At 37.1% G+C, this 6,332-nt stretch overlaps 1 pseudogene; it reads left to right on the top strand.

Annotated features, from left to right (window-relative positions):
- The first annotated feature begins 3,897 nt into the window (after window positions 1–3,897).
- LOC101116832 (protein MAK16 homolog) lies at window positions 3,898–5,085 on the top strand (annotated as a pseudogene).
- The last annotated feature ends 1,247 nt before the right edge of the window (window positions 5,086–6,332 follow it).

Here is a 6,332-nt window from a genome sequence, read left to right as displayed (position 1 = left end):
ACTAGAAAATTTAAACCAACTAAATCATGCTTCATTACTCTTAGAAAATTGAGCTTAATACTTATTTACTTTTGATTAAGTAATTATACTACACTCAATGTTGATAATTTGGAAAATACAAATAAAATACAAAGAAGATGAATTGTAAATCATTCCAATTTTCTAAAATGTACACATCCATATTAATGAATTCACTTCTCTAAATTAAAAAACTAGTGTAAGTTGACAGTTCTTTAAGTAACAACATGTTTCCTGTCATTAAATATTCTTTGAAACTGTGATTTTTTAATAAATATGTTGGCATAATAGTCCATTATATAGTTGTATACATAGTAGCACATACTAATCATTCTTTTTTGAAGACATTAAAATATTTCTAATTGCTGTAGTTTATAAATAAACAACAAACATAATCAAAAGAAAGAGAGGAAGCCTCAGCAAAGCCAAATCCAGTACAATTAGAAATAAAAACAAAAGATAATCCCCTGTCTTCCACTAGCCAATAAAGAACCGTTTATATCTGGAAATTTAAAAACTCACTTCTAAAAGTTCATTTGTTGTTCAGTCACTAAGTCATGTCCAATTCTTTGTGATCCCAGGGACTGCAACACACCAGGCTTCCCTGTCCTTCTCTATCTCCCAGAGTTTGCTCAAATTCATGTCCATTAAGTCGATGAATTAAATCAAAATGAAATTTAGAATATAGTTACAGCCAAATTAGTATTATGGTGCTGCTCTGCTGTGCTTAGTCGCTCAATTATGTCCAACCTTTTGTGACCCCATGGACTGTAGCCCACCAGGCTTCTCTGTCCATGGGGATTCTCCAGGCCAGAACACTGGAGTGAATTGCCATGCCCTCCTCCAGAGGATCTTCCTAACCCAGGGACTGAACCCAGGTCTCCCACATTACAGGTGGATTCTTTACCATCTGAGTCACCAGGGAAACCCAAAAATAGTGGAGTGGGTAGCCTATCCCTTCACCAGGGGATTTTCCCTACCCAGGAAACAAACTGGGGCATCATGCATTGCAGGCAATTCTTTACCAGCTGAACTACCAGGGAAGCCCCTAGTGTCATGGTACTTCACATCAAATCTATTGGTAGAAACTTCCTAGTTGAAGAGAGTAGCATAGTTTTGTCACTTTCTTCTTTCCTATATATCATTTAAAAATAACAAAGGGGATGTGGAAGAGAAAGACTTATATGAATCTGCAAATCATAAAACTGATAGACAGGCTTCCAAAAGCAGTGACAATCAAGGCAGGCAAGAGCATTGGATGAGGGGAGCCTGCGCTGTGCCCTGTGCAGGGCTGATCCCAAAGAACATTTTCCAAGCTGGAATGCTTACTCCAAGATCCAAAATCAGATCCCTTTTTAGTAACAATAGGGAAAAAAGTATAGGCTGGTGACAAAGAGCTTCCCTGAGCCTGATAAAGTCCCAGAAGCAGAGATATATGAATGAATGAGGGGTCAACTAGATAGGGCACCTTTACAGAATGAAGTGTTCGTAAACTTACATTCCCTGTCTTCTTATAGGCTGGCTAGAAAGGAAATGGCTGTCAGAATGCAATTTCACAAACTTTGTTAATAATGAAAATTTCTTCTATTCTGTAAACACAACCCTATATTCTCCATACACAAATTTTCTATAATAATAATTCAAGAGAAACCACTGCATTTGTTAAGATAATAAAGTGTGAGGATGGAAACAAAAAAAATAAGGGAGATAAAATGCCTGATGAAAGGATTACCACCTCACTCAGTCTTGCCCATCAGAAAGTGAAGTCACTCAGTCATGTCTGACTCTTTGTGACCCCGTGGACAGTAGCCTACCAAGCTCCTCTGTCCATGGAATTTTCCAGGCAATAGTACTGGAGTGGCTATTTCCTTCTCCAGCAGATCTTCCTGACCCAGGGATTGAATCCAGGTATCCTGCATTGTAGACAGATGCTTTACCGTCTGAGCCACCAGGGAAGTAAGCAAATAAACTAACAAAAACTCAGCACAAATCTCACTCTATACGAACCTTACACAAACCCCTGGACTAAGCTTAGGAGGGAAGAAATGAAAAGGAAGAAAGAATTCAGCCTTGAAGCCTGGGAAAAGGCAACCTCAAACACAGCAAGTTAAAAAAAATAATGAAAAGGCAGAGAAATACTACACAAATGAAGGAACAAGTTAGAAACACAGAAGTCCAAATAAATGAAGAGGAAATAGGCAAACCACTTGAAAAAGAATTCAGAATAATGACAGTAAAGATGATCAAAAATCTTGAAAAGAAAATGGAGAAAATGCAAGAATTAACAAAGACCTAGAAGAATTAAAGAGTAAACATACAGAGACAAACAACACAATAACTGAAATTAAAAATACTCTAGAAGGAATCAATAGCAGAATATCTGAAACAGAAGAACACATCAGTGAGCTGGAAGATAGAACTGTGGAAATAACTTCTGAAGAGCAAAATAAAGTAAAAAGAATGAAAAGAACCGAGGACAGTCTCAGAGACCTCTGGGACAATATCAAATACACCAACATTCAAATTACAGGGGTCCCAGAAGAAGAAGAGAGAAAGAAAGGGTGTGAAAAAATTTTTGAAGAGATTATAGTTGAAAATTTCCCCAACATGGAAAAGGAAATAATCAATCAAGTCCAAGAGGCACAAAGAGTCCCATACAGAATGAACCCAAGGAGAAACATGCCAAGACACATACTAATCAAACTAACAAAGACAAAACACAGAGAAAGAATATTAAAAGCAGCAAGGGAGAAGCATCAAGTAACATACAAGGGAAACACCATATGCTTAACAGCTGATCTTTTAGCAGAACTCTGCAGGCCAGAAGGGAATGGCAGGATATATTTAAAGTATTGAAAGGGAAACATCTACAAGATTACTGTACCCAGCAAGGATCTCATTCAAAATTGATGGATAAATAAAAAGCTTTTCAGACAAGCAAAAGTTAAGAGAATTCAGTACCACCAAACCAGCTTTACAATAAATGTTAAAGGGACTTATATAGTTAAGAAATACAAGAGAAGAAAAAGGATCTACAAAATCAACCCCAAACAATTAAGAAAATGGCAATAGGAACATATATATCAGTAATTATTTTAAATGTAAATGGAGTAAATGCTCCAACCAAAAGACACAGACTGATTGAATGGATACAAAAACAAGGCCTATATATGCTGTCTATAAGAAACTCACTTCAGACCTAAAGACACATATAGATTGAAAGTGAGAGGATGGAAAAATATATTTCATGCAAATTGGAAGCAAAAGAAAGCTGGAGTAGCAATCCTCACATCAGACAAAACAGACCTTAAAATAAAGAATATTATGAGAGATAAGGACACTACATAATGATCAAGAGATCAACCCGAGAGGAAGACATAACAATTGTAAATATCTAGGTACCCAACATAAGAGCACTTCAATTCATAAGACAAACACTAACAGACATAAAAGGAGAAATTGACAGTAATAGAGTAATAGTAGGAGACTTTAACACCCCAATCACACCAATGGGCAGATCATCAAAACAGAAAATTAATAAGGAAACACAAGTCTTAAATAATACATTAGATGAGATCTCATTGATATCTTTAGGACATTCCATCCAAATGCAGAAGAATACACCTTCTCAAGTGCACATGGAACATTCTCCAGGATAGACCATATCCTGGGTCACAAATCAAACCTCATTAAATTTAAGAAAATTGAAATCATATCAAGCATCTTCTCCTACCACAATGCTATGAGACAAGATATCAATTACAAGAAAAAAACTGTAAGAAACACAAACACATGGAGATTAAACAACACATTTCTAAATAACCAACAGGGGATTCTCTGGAAGTAGCATGGCTGCTCCCCTCGATTGACCCAGCTCTACCTGGTGAACTGCTGATGAAATGCAGTCGGACGATATTATCTGGGATATACTAGGAAACAAGCAATTTTGTTCCTTCAAAATAAGAACCATGACTCAGAGTTTCTGCAGAAATGAATATAGCCTGACTAGACTGTGTAATTAGTCATCCTGTCCCCTGACAAACAGTCAGTATGCCACTATCAAAGAAGAGAAAGGACAGTGCTACTTGTATATGAAGGTTATAGAATGAACAGCTTTCCCCAGGTGTCTCTGGGAACGGGTCCGGCTTCATAAAAACTGTAAGAAAGCACTGGAGCAAATAGATGAAAACCTAATTTACTGGCCCCGTTTCATTTGACACAAATGTAGGCAGAGATTCACCAAGATCACCTAGTACCTGATTCGAATTTGAAAACTTACACTTAAGCGACAGAGGAAACTTGTTCCTTTGAGTAAGAAGGTGAAGTGGAGGGAAAAACGAAGAGAGGAAAAGGCATTAATAGCTGCTCAGCTTGACAATGCCATCGAAAAAGAGTTGCTGGAGAGACTGAAATAGGATACATATGGTGACATCTACAACTTCCCCATCCACGCCTTCGACAAGGCCCTGGAAGAGCAGGAGGCAGAGAGTGACTCTTCAGATGCTGAGGAAAAAGATGATGAAGAAGATGAAGAAGATGTGGGCAAAAGAGAGTTTGTGGAAGATGATGAAGTGGATGAGAGTGACATAAGTGATTTTGAGGATATGGATAAACTGGACGCCATCAGTGATGAAGGTCAGGATGATAAATCCTCCAGTGAAGAAGAAGAAAAAGCCCTTGATGCCAAACACAAAGGCAAAACGCCTCTGAAAGGGCCTTCGAGGAGGAAAAGAGCCTACATAGAGACAGAGTATGAGCAAGAGACAGAGCCCGTGGCCAAGGCCAGAACCACGTGACTTCCCTTCAGACATTTGTAAATAGGACTGAACATCTTTCTTTTTTACATCTTAAACACATAACACTTCTGGGTTTTTCTCTTCTTCTTGTTTTTTTTTTAAACACAATATTTGTGTTTTTAATATTTATGCTAGTTCTGTGAGGCAAGGAGGGAGTGGAGAAAAGCCTAAATTGTAAATATTTTTATAGCATTGTTACATGACATGTGTTGAAGTAACAGCTTGAGCCCAAGAAGCATAAGGGGTGAGTCTGTGGGTATAAATATTTCTAAATTTAGTGTTACCCACTCACCCCTGTTTCCTTGGCATCCTCCCCCTTGCATGCCTCCCCCACCCCTTTATTTAGAAATGTCCAGATTCCATTTGTTCATATTCTCCTTTCTCTACTTCTGAGGGAGTTAAAAAGAAGGAAAGAGAAGGTCTAAGTTATAATGTTTAGTATAAATATACCTTTTGCCTGAAATAATTCCATTGAAAACAACTGGAAGAGAAAGACAATCCCTTCCTCTTCAGGAAAGTAATACAAGTCTTAAGTTGCATCACAGGGAGCACCTTCAGAAAGCTGTTGCACTCTTCGGATGCAGTTCCCCACCTGACTGTCTTCACAGCTGTGGGGGATTTTAGCCAGGAGACCCTGAAACGTGAAACCAAACAGGCTTGTTTTTTTGATTGTTACTTCACCTTGGTGGTTCTTTCTTGGTATCAGACTCAAAGAAGGAAAGAACTGATGACACTAGGGCAGCTCATGGTACTGGTGTAATGCTGGGAACTGGAAATGTCCTACTGGCTCACAAAGCAGCAGCTTTCTACCAGCCAACATGAAGCAGATTCGATATAGGGCTCGAAAACTGCTTGAGGTTAAAAAGCCAAGATGAATATAGTATCCCTCAATATTTTTAGGATGTTAATTTCTTTTCATGCTGCCTATAACTTTAAATTGAAGATTTTGAGACAATGATTTATAAAGTATGTATACATGGACACACAGCTGTTATATGTGATGGCTTGGAAAAGTAAACTTCTGTGGAATATGAGACCAAAGGAAGAATTCCCACATGGATAAATAGAGTATGTGGAAAACATTGTTGCCTCTGAAAAAATAAATAAATAAATAAATAAATAAATAAATAAATAAATAACCAACAGGTTACTGAAGAAATCAAAAGAACTTGATTTTGAATTTGATTAGAATCAAAAAAATTTCTAGAAACAACTGACAATGAAAGCATGACAATTCAAAACCTATGGATGCAGCAAAAGCAGTTCTAAGAGGGAGGTTTATAGCAATACAATCCTACCTCAAGAAATAAGAAAAACATCGAATAGACAACTTAACTTTACACCTAAAGCAACTGGAAAAAAATAAACAACAACAAAAAGATTAGTAGAAGGAAAGAAATCATAAAGATCCAAGCAGAAGTAAATGAAAAAGAAAGAAACAATAGTAAAGATTAATGAAACTAAAAGTTGGTTCTTTGAAAAGATAAACAAAATTGACAAACCTTTAGCTAGATTCAT

The sequence above is a fragment of the Ovis aries genome, chromosome 6 (genome assembly GCF_016772045.2).
Source record: "Ovis aries strain OAR_USU_Benz2616 breed Rambouillet chromosome 6, ARS-UI_Ramb_v3.0, whole genome shotgun sequence".
NCBI lineage: Eukaryota > Metazoa > Chordata > Mammalia > Artiodactyla > Bovidae > Ovis > Ovis aries.
Note: the sequence above shows the minus strand (reverse complement) of the source record. Positions and strands in the feature narration are given on the sequence as shown.